General features: G+C 33.0%; 6 non-coding genes across 6 annotated transcripts; all 6 read right to left on the minus strand.

The window, feature by feature from the left end:
• Positions 1-1,100: 1,100 nt before the first annotated feature.
• On the minus strand, positions 1,101-1,182 carry TRNAL-AAG (transfer RNA leucine (anticodon AAG)). The gene has a single exon. It is a non-coding gene; the product is annotated as a tRNA-Leu (tRNA).
• Positions 1,183-6,775: 5,593 nt separating this feature from the next.
• Positions 6,776-6,857, minus strand: TRNAL-AAG (transfer RNA leucine (anticodon AAG)). The gene has a single exon. It is a non-coding gene; the product is annotated as a tRNA-Leu (tRNA).
• A 2,764-nt stretch (positions 6,858-9,621) lies between these two features.
• Positions 9,622-9,703, minus strand: TRNAL-AAG (transfer RNA leucine (anticodon AAG)). The gene has a single exon. It is a non-coding gene; the product is annotated as a tRNA-Leu (tRNA).
• Positions 9,704-11,043: 1,340 nt separating this feature from the next.
• TRNAL-AAG (transfer RNA leucine (anticodon AAG)) lies at positions 11,044-11,125 on the minus strand. The gene has a single exon. It is a non-coding gene; the product is annotated as a tRNA-Leu (tRNA).
• A 2,763-nt stretch (positions 11,126-13,888) lies between these two features.
• On the minus strand, positions 13,889-13,970 carry TRNAL-AAG (transfer RNA leucine (anticodon AAG)). Its single transcript has one exon. It is a non-coding gene; the product is annotated as a tRNA-Leu (tRNA).
• Positions 13,971-15,311: 1,341 nt separating this feature from the next.
• Positions 15,312-15,393, minus strand: TRNAL-AAG (transfer RNA leucine (anticodon AAG)). The gene has a single exon. It is a non-coding gene; the product is annotated as a tRNA-Leu (tRNA).
• Positions 15,394-16,149: the final 756 nt, after the last annotated feature.

Genomic DNA, 16,149 nt, shown 5'->3' on the forward strand with positions numbered 1-16,149 from the left:
TAATTCATGCAAAATTAAAATTTGAATATCTTTACTGTTAGCAGATATCATTATTTTAAAGGTTTGAGAAGACTGTTGCAACTATGATGAACGGTTTAGAACTCGGTGACTAATGCAGGATACTATCACCATCCTTTTTCAGTTGGTTAATATCTGATCAATCATGAATTGATGATAAATTGTTTTGAACTACTGCATGTGACAGCTTAAGGTGTGCTTCCACCAACCAAATGTAGCTTCTTTTATACCTTATCTACTTTAGGAAACCACTTTGATATAAGTCACTTTATCTTCTCCTTTTCAGTTGGTTAATATCTGATCAATCATCAGTTGATGATAAATTGTTTTAAAATACTGCATGTGACAGCTTAAGGTGTGCTTCCACCAACCAAATTTAGCTTCTTTTATACCTTATCTACTTTAGGAAACCACTTTGATATATATCACTGGATCTTCTCCTTGGAGAATAAATATGGCAGCAGTGGGATTTGATTCCAACGGCTTGAATAGCTCTGTCATCCTACAACCTGCTGTACACTTTAAAATATTTTAGCTCTCATATCTGGAATGTCATTCAAAACTTTACCCAAAGTCAGGAAAAGCTGAGATAAAATGCAAAAAAAGCCAAGTACATTTAACAAGTAATGATTATATTTGACTTCAAATTTCCTTCATTTAGCGCAACTGATGTATCCAAACAACTTTGAAGTATTATTCAAATGCCTAAAATAGACAGCTGTGAGATTAAAATGCAGAGTGATAGAAAAGTTAGAGAAATCGAAATATAAATCCTTCAATTTTAACCAATGAGTCACGTTGCCAACATTTCCATCTCTAATTGTATGATAAGACAACTCAGTAATTAAATATTAGTTATGATATTACTTCTAATTACTGCATGCCAACTTAATTTTGGCTCATCTTGACTGTTAGCAGATAACATTTTTAAAACATTTGGGAAGTCTCTTGTAACAATGATGAACTGTTGAGTAGCTAGAGGAATCTTTCACCAACAAATTTCAGCTGGGTAATATCCTATCTAATGGAAAAAAAGAATCACTTTGACATCAATAACTGGCCTACTCTTTGTATAATAAATATGGCAGCAGAGGGATTTGAACCCACGCCTCCGAAGAGACTGGAGCCTTAATCCAGTGCCTTAGACCACTCGGCCATGCTACCACATGTGCATATCATTAGGATAGCTCACAGATCTAGAACATCAAAATTAAAGGGTTTTTTGTTTTAAAGTATTAATTGAAAAGATGTCAGCAAAGGTTAAAAGAAAGTTCATTATTAAACATAAAATCGATGAGAAATTCATATTTTTTATTGAATTGCATTTCGTTTATTTTCATTGAAATAACAAAAGAAATTGAGATGCATGAAGTAGTAAAATATTAGTTCTGATTGGGCACATAATTAATTCATGCAAAATTAAAATTTGAATATCTTTACTGTTAGCAGATATCATTATTTTAAAGGTTTGAGAAGACTGTTGCAACTATGATGAACGGTTTAGAACTCGGTGACTAATGCAGGATACTATCACCATCCTTTTTCAGTTGGTTAATATCTGATCAATCATGAATTGATGATAAATTGTTTTGAACTACTGCATGTGACAGCTTAAGGTGTGCTTCCACCAACCAAATGTAGCTTCTTTTATACCTTATCTACTTTAGGAAACCACTTTGATATAAGTCACTGGATCTTCTCCTTTTCAGTTGGTTAATATCTGATCAATCATCAGTTGATGATAAATTGTTTTAAACTACTGCATGTGACAGCTTAAGGTGTGCTTCCACCAACCAAATTTAGCTTCTTTTATACATTATCTACTTTAGGAAACCACTTTGATATACATCACTGGATCTTCTCCTTGGAGAATAAATATGGCAGCAGTGGGATTTGATTCCAACAGCTTGAATAGCTCTGTCATCCTACAACCTGCTGTACACTTTAAAATATTTTAGCTCTCATATCTGGAATGTCATTCAAAACTTTACCCAAAGTCAGGAAAAGCTGAGATAAAATGCAAAAGAAGCCAGGTACATTTAACAAGTAATGATTATATTTGACTTCAAATTTCCTTCATTTAGCGCAACTGATGTATCCAAACAACTTTGAAGTATTATTCAAATGCCTAAAATAGACAGCTGTGAGATTAAAATCCAGAGTGATAGAAAAGTTAGAGAAATCGGAATATAAATCCAACAATTTATACCAATGAGTCACGTTGCCAACATTTCCATCTCTAATTGTATGATAAGACAACTCAGTAATTAAATATTAGTTATGATATTACTTCTAATTACTTCATGCCAACTTAATTTTGGCTCATCTTGACTGTTAGCAGATAACATTTTTAAAACATTTGGGAAGTCTCTTGTAACAATGATGAACAGTTGAGTAGCTAGAGGAATCTTCCACCAACAAATTTCAGCTGGGTAATATCCTTTCTAATGGAAAAAAAGAATCAGTTTGACATCAATAACTGGCCTACTCTTTGTATAATAAATATGGCAGCAGAGGGATTTGAACCCACGCCTCCGAAGAGACTGGAGTCTTAATCCAGCGCTTTAGACCGCTTGGCCATGCTACCACATGTGCATATCATTAGGATAGCTCACAGATCTAGAACATCAAAATTAAAGGGTTTTTTGTTTTAAAGTATTAATTGAAAAGATGTCAGCAAAGGTTAAAAGAAAGTTCATTATTAAACATAAAATCGATGAGAAATTCATATTTTTTATTGAATTGCATTTTATTTTCATTGAAATAACAAAAGAAATTGAGATGCATGAAGTAGTAAAATATTAGTTCTGATAGGGCACATAATTAATTCATGCAAAATTAAAATTTGAATATCTTTACTGTTAGCAGATATCATTATTTTAAAGGTTTGAGAAGACTGTTGCAACTATGATGAACGGTTTAGAACTCGGTGACTAATGCAGGATACTATCACCATCCTTTTTCAGTTGGTTAATATCTGATCAATCATGAATTAATGATAAATTGTTTTGAACTACTGCATGTGACAGCTTAAGGTGTGCTTCCACCAACCAAATGTAGCTTCTTTTATACCTTATCTACTTTAGGAAACCACTTTGATATAAGTCACTGGATCTTGTCCTTTTCAGTTGGTTAATATCTGATCAATCATCAGTTGATGATAAATTGTTTTAAACTACTGCATGTGACAGCTTTAGGTGTGCTTCCACCAACCAAATTTAGCTTCTTTTATACCTTATCTACTTTAGCAAACCACTTTGATATACATCACTGGATCTTCTCCTTGGAGAATAAATATGGCAGCAGTGGGATTTGATTCCAACAGCTTGAATAGCTCTGTCATCCTACAACCTGAAGTACACTTTAAATTATTTTAGCTCTCATATCTGGAATGTCATTCAAAACTTTACCCAAAGTCAGGAAAAGCTGAGATAAAATGCAAAAGAAGCCAGGTACATTTAACAAGTAATGATTATATTTGACTTCAAATTTCCTTCATTTAGCGCAACTGATGAATCCAAACAACTTTGAAGTATTATTCAAATGCCTAAAATAGACAGCTGTGAGATTAAAATCCAGAGTGATAGGAAAGTTAGAGAAATCGGAATATAAATCCATCAATTTATACCAATGAGTCACGTTGCCACCATTTCCATCTCTAATTGTATGATAAGACAACTCAGTAATTAAATATTAGTTATGATATTACTTCTAATTACTTCATGCCAACTTAATTTTGGCTCATCTTGACTGTTAGCAGATAACATTTTTAAAACATTTGGGAAGTCTCTTGTAACAATGATGAACTGTTGAGTAGCTAGAGGAATCTTTCACCAACAAATTTCAGCTGGGTAATATCCTATCTAATGGAAAAAAAGAATCACTTTGACATCAATAACTGGCCTACTCTTTGTATAATAAATATGGCAGCAGAGGGATTTGAACCCATGCCTCCGAAGAGACTGGAGCCTTAATCCAGCGCCTTAGACCGCTCAGCCATGCTACCACATGTGCATATCATTAGGATAGCTCACAGATCTAGAACATCAAAATTAAAGGGTTTTTTGTTTTAAAGTATTAATTGAAAAGATGTCAGCAAAGGTTAAAAGAAAGTTCATTATTAAACATAAAATCGATGAGAAATTCATATTTTTTATTGAATTGCATTTTGTTTATTTTCATTGAAATAACAAAAGAAATTGAGATGCATGAAGTAGTAAAATATTAGTTCTGATTGGGCACATAATTACTTCATGCAAAATTAAAATTTGAATATCTTTACTGTTAGCAGATATCATTATTTTAAAGGTTTGAGAAGACTGTTGCAACTATGATGAACTGTTTAGAACTCGGTGACTAATGCAGGATACTATCACCATTCTTTTTCAGTTGGTTAATATCTGATCAATCATGAATTGATGATAAATTGTTTTGAACTACTGCATGTGACAGCTTAAGGTGTGCTTCCACCAACCAAATGTAGCTTCTTTCATACCTTATATACTTTAGGAAACCACTTTGATATAAGTCACTGGATCTTCTCCTTTTCAGTTGGTTAATATCTGATCAATCATCAGTTGATGATAAATTGTTTTAAACTACTGCATGTGACAGCTTAAGGTGTGCTTCCAGCAACCAAATTTAGCTTCTTTTATACCTTATCTACTTTAGGAAACCACTTTGGTATATATCACTGGATCTTCTCCTTGGAGAATAAATATGGCAGCAGTGGGATTTGATTCCAACGGCTTGAATACCTCTGTCATCCTACAACCTGCAGTACACTTTAAAATATTTTAGCTCTCATATCTGGAATGTCATTCAAAACTTTACCCAAAGTCAGGAAAAGCTGAGATAAAATGCAAAATTAGCCAGGTACATTTAACAAGTAATGATTATATTTGACTTCAAATTTCCTTCATTTAGCGCAACTGATGAATCCAAACAACTTTGAAGTATTATTCAAATGCCTAAAATAGACAGCTTTGAGATTAAAATCCAGAGTGATAGGAAAGTTAGAGAAATCGGAATATAAATCCATCAATTTATACCAATGAGTCACGTTGCCAACATTTCCATCTCTAATTGTATGATAAGACAACTCAGTAATTAAATATTAGTTATGATATTACTTCTAATTACTTCATGCCAACTTAATTTTGGCTCATCTTGACTGGTAGCAGATAACATTTTTAAAACATTTGGGAAGTCTCTTGTAACAATGATGAACAGTTGAGTAGCTAGAGGAATCTTCCACCAACAAATTTCAGCTGGGTAATATCCTTTCTAATGGAAAAAAAGAATCAGTTTGACATCAATAACTGGCCTACTCTTTGTATAATAAATATGGCAGCAGAGGGATTTGAACCCACGCCTCCAAAGCCTTAATCCAGCGCTTTAGACCGCTCGGCCATGCTACCACATGTGCATATCATTAGGATAGCTCACAGATCTAGAACATCAAAATTAAAGGGTTTTTTGTTTTAAAGTATTAATTGAAAAGATGTCAGCAAAGGTTAAAAGAAAGTTCATTATTAAACATAAAATCGATGAGAAATTCATATTTTTTATTGAATTGCATTTTATTTTCATTGAAATAACAAAAGAAATTGAGATGCATGAAGTAGTAAAATATTAGTTCTGATAGGGCACATAATTAATTCATGCAAAATTAAAATTTGAATATCTTTACTGTTAGCAGATATCATTATTTTAAAGGTTTGAGAAGACTGTTGCAACTATGATGAACGGTTTAGAACTCGGTGACTAATGCAGGATACTATCACCATCCTTTTTCAGTTGGTTAATATCTGATCAATCATGAATTGATGATAAATTGTTTTGAACTACTGCATGTGACAGCTTAAGGTGTGCTTCCACCAACCAAATGTAGCTTCTTTTATACCTTATCTACTTTAGGAAACCACTTTGATATAAGTCACTTTATCTTCTCCTTTTCAGTTGGTTAATATCTGATCAATCATCAGTTGATGATAAATTGTTTTAAAATACTGCATGTGACAGCTTAAGGTGTGCTTCCACCAACCAAATTTAGCTTCTTTTATACCTTATCTACTTTAGGAAACCACTTTGATATATATCACTGGATCTTCTCCTTGGAGAATAAATATGGCAGCAGTGGGATTTGATTCCAACGGCTTGAATAGCTCTGTCATCCTACAACCTGCTGTACACTTTAAAATATTTTAGCTCTCATATCTGGAATGTCATTCAAAACTTTACCCAAAGTCAGGAAAAGCTGAGATAAAATGCAAAAAAAGCCAAGTACATTTAACAAGTAATGATTATATTTGACTTCAAATTTCCTTCATTTAGCGCAACTGATGTATCCAAACAACTTTGAAGTATTATTCAAATGCCTAAAATAGACAGCTGTGAGATTAAAATGCAGAGTGATAGAAAAGTTAGAGAAATCGAAATATAAATCCTTCAATTTTAACCAATGAGTCACGTTGCCAACATTTCCATCTCTAATTGTATGATAAGACAACTCAGTAATTAAATATTAGTTATGATATTACTTCTAATTACTGCATGCCAACTTAATTTTGGCTCATCTTGACTGTTAGCAGATAACATTTTTAAAACATTTGGGAAGTCTCTTGTAACAATGATGAACTGTTGAGTAGCTAGAGGAATCTTTCACCAACAAATTTCAGCTGGGTAATATCCTATCTAATGGAAAAAAAGAATCACTTTGACATCAATAACTGGCCTACTCTTTGTATAATAAATATGGCAGCAGAGGGATTTGAACCCATGCCTCCAAAGAGACTGGAGCCTTAATCCAGCGCCTTAGACCACTCGGCCATGCTACCACATGTGCATATCATTAGGATAGCTCACAGATCTAGAACATCAAAATTAAAGGGTTTTTTGTTTTAAAGTATTAATTGAAAAGATGTCAGCAAAGGTTAAAAGAAAGTTCATTATTAAACATAAAATCGATGAGAAATTCATATTTTTTATTGAATTGCATTTTGTTTATTTTCATTGAAATAACAAAAGAAATTGAGATGCATGAAGTAGTAAAATATTAGTTCTGATAGGGCACATAATTAATTCATGCAAAATTAAAATTTGAATATCTTTACTGTTAGCAGATATCATTATTTTAAAGGTTTGAGAAGACTGTTGCAACTATGATGAACGGTTTAGAACTCGGTGACTAATGCAGGATACTATCACCATCCTTTTTCAGTTGGTTAATATCTGATCAATCATGAATTGATGATAAATTGTTTTGAACTACTGCATGTGACAGCTTAAGGTGTGCTTCCACCAACCAAATGTAGCTTCTTTTATACCTTATCTACTTTAGGAAACCACTTTGATATAAGTCACTGGATCTTCTCCTTTTCAGTTGGTTAATATCTGATCAATCATCAGTTGATGATAAATTGTTTTAAACTACTGCATGTGACAGCTTAAGGTGTGCTTCCACCAACCAAATTTAGCTTCTTTTATACATTATCTACTTTAGGAAACCACTTTGATATACATCACTGGATCTTCTCCTTGGAGAATAAATATGGCAGCAGTGGGATTTGATTCCAACAGCTTGAATAGCTCTGTCATCCTACAACCTGCTGTACACTTTAAAATATTTTAGCTCTCATATCTGGAATGTCATTCAAAACTTTACCCAAAGTCAGGAAAAGCTGAGATAAAATGCAAAATTAGCCAGGTACATTTAACAAGTAATGATTATATTTGACTTCAAATTTCCTTCATTTAGCGCAACTGATGTATCCAAACAACTTTGAAGTATTATTCAAATGCCTAAAATAGACAGCTGTGAGATTAAAATCCAGAGTGATAGGAAAGTTAGAGAAATCGGAATATAAATCCATCAATTTATACCAATGAGTCACGTTGCCACCATTTCCATCTCTAATTGTATGATAAGACAACTCAGTAATTAAATATTAGTTATGATATTACTTCTAATTACTTCATGCCAACCTAATTTTGGCTCATCTTGACTGTTAGCAGATAACATTTTTAAAACATTTGGGAAGTCTCTTGTAACAATGATGAACTGTTGAGTAGCTAGAGGAATCTTTCACCAACAAATTTCAGCTGGGTAATATCCTATCTAATGGAAAAAAAGAATCACTTTGACATCAATAACTGGCCTACTCTTTGTATAATAAATATGGCAGCAGAGGGATTTGAACCAACGCCTCCGAAGAGACTGGAGCCTTAATCCAGCGCCTTAGACCGCTCAGCCATGCTACCACATGTGCATATCATTAGGATAGCTCACAGATCTAGAACATAAAAAATTAAAGGGTTTTTGTTTTAAAGTATTAATTGAAAAGATGTCAGCAAAGGTTAAAAGAAAGTTCATTATTAAACATAAAATCGATGAGAAATTCATATTTTTTATTGAATTGCATTTTGTTTATTTTCATTGAAATAACAAAAGAAATTGAGATGCATGAAGTAGTAAAATATTAGTTCTGATTGGGCACATAATTACTTCATGCAAAATTAAAATTTGAATATCTTTACTGTTAGCAGATATCATTATTTTAAAGGTTTGAGAAGACTGTTGCAACTATGATGAACTGTTTAGAACTCGGTGACTAATGCAGGATACTATCACCATTCTTTTTCAGTTGGTTAATATCTGATCAATCATGAATTGATGATAAATTGTTTTGAACTACTGCATGTGACAGCTTAAGGTGTGCTTCCACCAACCAAATGTAGCTTCTTTCATACCTTATATACTTTAGGAAACCACTTTGATATAAGTCACTGGATCTTGTCCTTTTCAGTTGGTTAATATATGATCAATCATCAGTTGATGATAAATTGTTTTAAACTACTGCATGTGACAGCTTAAGGTGTGCTTCCACCAACCAAATTTAGCTTCTTTTATACCTTATCTACTTTAGCAAACCACTTTGATATACATCACTGGATCTTCTCCTTGGAGAATAAATATGGCAGCAGTAGGATTTGATTCCAACAGCTTGAATAGCTCTGTCATCCTACAACCTGCAGTACACTTTAAAATATTTTAGCTCTCATATCTGGAATGTCATTCAAAACTTTACCCAAAGTCAGGAAAAGCTGAGATAAAATGCAAAATTAGACAGGTACATTTAACAAGTAATGATTATATTTGACTTCAAATTTCCTTCATTTAGCGCAACTGATGTATCCAAACAACTTTGAAGTATTATTCAAATACCTAAAATAGACAGCTGTGAGATTAAAATCCAGAGTGATAGAAAAGTTAGAGAAATCGGAATATAAATCCATCAATTTATACCAATGAGTCACGTTGCCAACATTTCCCTCTCTAATTGTATGATAAGACAACTCAGTAATTAAATATTAGTTATGATATTACTTCTAATTACTTCATGCCAACTTAATTTTGGCTCATCTTGACTGTTAGCAGATAACATTTTTAAAACATTTGGGAAGTCTCTTGTAACAATGATGAACTGTTGAGTAGCTAGAGGAATCTTCCACCAACAAATTTCACCTGGGTAATATCCTTTCTAATGGAAAGAAAGAACTAGTTTGACATCAATAACTGGCCTACTCTTTGTATAATAAACATGGCAGCAGAGGGATTTGAACCCACGCCTCCGACGAGACTGGAGCCTTAATCCAGCGCCTTAGACCGCTCGGCCATGCTACCACATGTGCATATCATTAGGATAGCTCACAGATCTAGAACATCAAAATTAAAGGGTTTTTTGTTTTAAAGTATTAATTGAAAGATGTCAGCAAAGGTTAAAAGAAAGTTCATTATTAAACATAAAATCGATGAGAAATTCATATTTTTTATTGAATTGCATTTTGTTTATTTTCATTGAAATAACAAAAGAAATTGAGATGCATGAAGTAGTAAAATATTAGTTCTGATTGGGCACATAATTACTTCATGCAAAATTAAAATTTGAATATCTTTACTGTTAGCAGATATCATTATTTTAAAGGTCTGAGAAGACTGTTGCAACTATGATGAACTGTTTAGAACTCGGTGACTAATGCAGGATACTATCACCATCCTTTTTCAGTTGGTTAATATCTGATCAATCATGAATTGATGATAAATTGTTTTGAACTACTGCATGTGACAGCTTAAGGTGTGCTTCCACCAACCAAATGTAGCTTCTTTCATACCTTATATACTTTAGGAAACCACTTTGATATAAGTCACTGGATCTTGTCCTTTTCAGTTGGTTAATATCTGATCAATCATCAGTTGATGATAAATTGTTTTAAACTACTGCATGTGACAGCTTAAGGTGTGCTTCCACCAACCAAATTTAGCTTCTTTTATACCTTATCTACTTTAGGAAACCACTTTGGTATATATCACTGGATCTTCTCCTTGGAGAATAAATATGGCAGCAGTGGGAATTGATTCCAGTGGCTTGAATAGCTCTGTCATCCTACAACCTGCTGTACACTTTAAAATATTTTAGCTCTCATATCTGGAATGTCATTCAAAACTTTACCCAAAGACAGGAAAAGCTGAGATAAAATGCAAAAGAAGCCAGGTACATTTAACAAGTAATGATTATATTTGACTTCAAATTTCCTTCATTTAGCGCAACTGATGTATCCAAACAGCTTTGAAGTATTATTCAAATGCCTAAAATAGACAGCTGTGAGATTAAAATCCAGAGTGATAGAAAAGTTAGAGAAATCGGAATATAAATCCATCAATTTATACCAATGAGTCACGTTGCCAACATTTCCATCTCTAATTGTATGATAAGACAACTCAGTAATTAAATATTAGTTATGATATTACTTCTAATTACTTCATGCCAACTTAATTATGGCTCATCTTGACTGTTAGCAGATAACATTTTTAAAACATTTGGGAAGTCTCTTGTAACAATGATGAACTGTTGAGTAGCTAGAAGAATCTTCCACCAACAAATTTCAGCAGGGTAATATCCTTTCTAATGGAAAAAAAGAATCAGTTTGACATCAATAACTGACCTACTCTTTGTATAATAAATATGGCAGCAGAGGGATTTGAACCCACGCCTCCGAAGAGACTGGAGCCTTAATCCAGCGCCTTAGACCGCTCGGCCATGCTACCACATGTGCATATCATTAGGATAGCTCACAGATCTAGAACATCAAAATTAAAGGGTTTTTTGTTTTAAAGTATTAATTGAAAAGATGTCAGCAAAGGTTAAAGGAAAGTTCATTATTAAACATAAAATCGATGAGAAATTCATATTTTTTATTGAATTGCATTTCGTTTATTTTCATTGAAATAACAAAAGAAATTGAGATGCATGAAGTAGTAAAATATTAGTTCTGATAGGGCACATAATTAATTCATGCAAAATTAAAATTTGAATATCTTTACTGTTAGCAGATATCATTATTTTAAAGGTTTGAGAAGACTGTTGCAACTATGATGAACGGTTTAGAACTCGGTGACTAATGCAGGATACTATCACCATCCTTTTCAGTTGGTTAATATCTGATCAATCATGAATTGATGATAAATTGTTTTGAACTACTGCATGTGACAGCTTAAGGTGTGCTTCCACCAACCAAATGTAGCTTCTTTTATACCTTATCTACTTTAGGAAACCACTTTGATATAAGTCACTGGATCTTCTCCTTTTCAGTTGGTTAATATCTGATCAATCATCAGTTGATGATAAATTGTTTTAAACTACTGCATGTGACAGCTTAAGGTGTGCTTCCACCAACCAAATTTAGCTTCTTTTATACATTATCTACTTTAGGAAACCACTTTGATATACATCACTGGATCTTCTCCTTGGAGAATAAATATGGCAGCAGTGGGATTTGATTCCAACAGCTTGAATAGCTCTGTCATCCTACAACCTGCTGTACACTTTAAAATATTTTAGCTCTCATATCTGGAATGTCATTCAAAACTTTACCCAAAGTCAGGAAAAGCTGAGATAAAATGCAAAAGAAGCCAGGTACATTTAACAAGTAATGATTATATTTGACTTCAAATTTCCTTCATTTAGCGCAACTGATGTATCCAAACAACTTTGATGTATTATTCAAATGCCTAAAATAGACAGCTGTGAGATTAAAATCCAGAGTGATAGAAAAGTTAGAGAAATCGGAATATAAATCCAACAATTTATACCAATGAGTCACGTTGCCAACATTTCCATCTCTAATTGTATGATAAGACAACTCAGTAATTAAATATTAGTTATGATATTACTTCTAATTACTTCATGCCAACTTAATTTTGGCTCATCTTGACTGTTAGCAGATAACATTTTTAAAACATTTGGGAAGTCTCTTGTAACAATGATGAACTGTTGAGTAGCTAGAGGAATCTTTCACCAACAAATTTCAGCTGGGTAATATCCTATCTAATGGAAAAAAAGAATCACTTTGACATCAATAACTGGCCTACTCTTTGTATAATAAATATGGCAGCAGAGGGATTTGAACCCACGCCTCCGAAGAGACTGGAGCCTTAATGCAGCGCCTTAGACCACTCGGCCATGCTACCACATGTGCATATCATTAGGATAGCTCACAGATCTAGAACATCAAAATTAAAGGGTTTTTTGTTTTAAAGTATTAATTGAAAAGATGTCAGCAAAGGTTAAAAGAAAGTTCATTATTAAACATAAAATCGATGAGAAATTCATATTTTTTATTGAATTGCATTTTGTTTATTTTCATTGAAATAACAAAAGAAATTGAGATGCATGAAGTAGTAAAATGTTAGTTCTGATAGGGCACATAATTAATTCATGCAAAATTAAAATTTGAATATCTTTACTGTTAGCAGATATCATTATTTTAAAGGTTTGAGAAGACTGTTGCAACTATGATGAACGGTTTAGAACTCGGTGACTAATGCAGGATACTATCACCATCCTTTTTCAGTTGGTTAATATCTGATCAATCATGAATTGATGATAAATTGTTTTGAACTACTGCATGTGACAGCTTAAGGTGTGCTTCCACCAACCAAATGTAGCTTCTTTTATACCTTATCTACTTTAGGAAACCACTTTGATATAAGTCACTGGATCTTGTCCTTTTCAGTTGGTTAATATCTGATCAATCATCAGTTGATGATAAATTGTTTTAAACTACTGCATGTGACAGCTTTAGGTGTGCTTCCACCAACCAAATTTAGCTTCTTTTATACCTTATCTACTTTAGCAAACCACTTTGATATACATCACTGGATCTTCTCCTTGGAGAATAAATATGGCAGCAGTGGGATTTGATTCCAACAGCTTGAATAGCTCTGTCATCCTACAACCTGAAGTACACTTTAAATTATTTTAGCTCTCATATCTGGAATGTCATTCAAAACTTTACCCAAAGTCAGGAAAAGCTGAGATAAAATGCAAAATTAGCCAGGTACATTTAACAAGTAATGATTATATTTGACTTCAAATTTCCTTCATTTAGCGCAACTGATGAATCCAAACAACTTTGAAGTATTATTCAAATGCCTAAAATAGACAGCTGTGAGATTAAAATCCAGAGTGATAGGAAAGTTAGAGAAATCGGAATATAAATCCATCAATTTATACCAATGAGTCACGTTGCCACCATTTCCATCTCTAATTGTATGATAAGACAACTCAGTAATTAAATATTAGTTATGATATTACTTCTAATTACTTCATGCCAACTTAATTTTGGCTCATCTTGACTGTTAGCAGATAACATTTTTAAAACATTTGGGAAGTCTCTTGTAACAATGATGAACTGTTGAGTAGCTAGAGGAATCTTTCACCAACAAATTTCAGCTGGGTAATATCCTATCTAATGGAAAAAAAGAATCACTTTGACATCAATAACTGGCCTACTCTTTGTATAATAAATATGGCAGCAGAGGGATTTGAACCCACGCCTCCGAAGAGACTGGAGCCTTAATCCAGCGCCTTAGACCGCTCAGCCATGCTACCACATGTGCATATCATTAGGATAGCTCACAGATCTAGAACATAAAAAATTAAAGGGTTTTTGTTTTAAAGTATTAATTGAAAAGATGTCAGCAAAGGTTAAAAGAAAGTTCATTATTAAACATAAAATCGATGAGAAATTCATATTTTTTATTGAATTGCATTTTGTTTATTTTCATTGAAATAACAAAAGAAATTGAGATGCATGAAGTAGTAAAATATTAGTTCTGATTGGGCACATAATTACTTCATGCAAAATTAAAATTTGAATATCTTTACTGTTAGCAGATATCATTATTTTAAAGGTTTGAGAAGACTGTTGCAACTATGATGAACTGTTTAGAACTCGGTGACTAATGCAGGATACTATCACCATTCTTTTTCAGTTGGTTAATATCTGATCAATCATGAATTGATGATAAATTGTTTTGAACTACTGCATGTGACAGCTTAAGGTGTGCTTCCACCAACCAAATGTAGCTTCTTTCATAACTTATATACTTTAGGAAACCACTTTGATATAAGTCACTGGATCTTGTCCTTTTCAGTTGGTTAATATCTGATCAATCATCAGTTGATGATAAATTGTTTTAAACTACTGCATGTGACAGCTTAAGGTGTGCTTCCACCAACCAAATTTAGCTTCTTTTATACCTTATCTACTTTAGCAAACCACTTTGATATACATCACTGGATCTTCTCCTTGGAGAATAAATATGGCAGCAGTGGGATTTGATTCCAACAGCTTGAATAGCTCTGTCATCCTACAACCTGCAGTACACTTTAAAATATTTTAGCTCTCATATCTGGAATGTCATTCAAAACTTTACCCAAAGTCAGGAAAAGCTGAGATAAAATGCAAAATTAGACAGGTACATTTAACAAGTAATGATTATATTTGACTTCAAATTTCCTTCATTTAGCGCAACTGATGAATCCAAACAACTTTGAAGTATTATTCAAATGCCTAAAATAGACAGCTGTGAGATTAAAATCCAGAGTGATAGGAAAGTTAGAGAAATCGGAATATAAATCCATCAATTTATACCAATGAGTCACGTTGCCACCATTTCCATCTCTAATTGTATGATAAGACAACTCAGTAATTAAATATTAGTTATGATATTACTTCTAATTACTTCATGCCAACTTAATTTTGGCTCATCTTGACTGTTAGCAGATAACATTTTTAAAACATTTGGGAAGTCTCTTGTAACAATGATGAACAGTTGAGTAGCTAGAGGAATCTTCCACCAACAAATTTCAGCTGGGTAATATCCTTTCTAATGGAAAAAAAGAATCAGTTTGACATCAATAACTGGCCTACTCTTTGTATAATAAATATGGCAGCAGAGGGATTTGAACCCACGCCTCCGAAGAGACTGGAGCCTTAATCCAGCGCCTTAGACCGCTCGGCCATGCTACCACATGTGCATATCATTAGGATAGCTCACAGATCTAGAACATCAAAATTAAAGGGTTTTTTGTTTTAAAGTATTAATTGAAAAGATGTCAGCAAAGGTTAAAAGAAAGTTCATTATTAAACATAAAATCGATGAGAAATTCATATTTTTTATTGAATTGCATTTTGTTTATTTTCATTGAAATAACAAAAGAAATTGAGATGCATGAAGTAGTAAAATATTAGTTCTGATAGGGCACATAATTAATTCATGCAAAATTAAAATTTGAATATCTTTACTGTTAGCAGATATCATTATTTTAAAGGTTTGAGAAGACTGTTGCAACTATGATGAACGGTTTAGAACTCGGTGACTAATGCAGGATACTATCACCATCCTTTTTCAGTTGGTTAATATCTGATCAATCATGAATTGATGATAAATTGTTTTGAACTACTGCATGTGACAGCTTAAGGTGTGCTTCCACCAACCAAATGTAGCTTCTTTTATACCTTATCTACTTTAGGAAACCACTTTGATATAAGTCACTGGATCTTGTCCTTTTCAGTTGGTTAATATCTGATCAATCATCAGTTGATGATAAATTGTTTTAAACTACTGCATGTGACAGCTTAAGGTGTGCTTCCACCAACCAAATTTAGCTTCTTTTATACCTTATCTACTTTAGCAAACCACTTTGATATACATCACTGGATCTTCTCCTTGGAGAATAAATATGGCAGCAGTGGGATTTGATTCCAACAGCTTGAATAGCTCTG

This window comes from Taudactylus pleione, unplaced genomic scaffold (assembly GCF_031769625.1).
Source record: "Taudactylus pleione unplaced genomic scaffold, aTauple2 ptg000016l, whole genome shotgun sequence".
Lineage (NCBI taxonomy): Eukaryota > Metazoa > Chordata > Amphibia > Anura > Myobatrachidae > Taudactylus > Taudactylus pleione.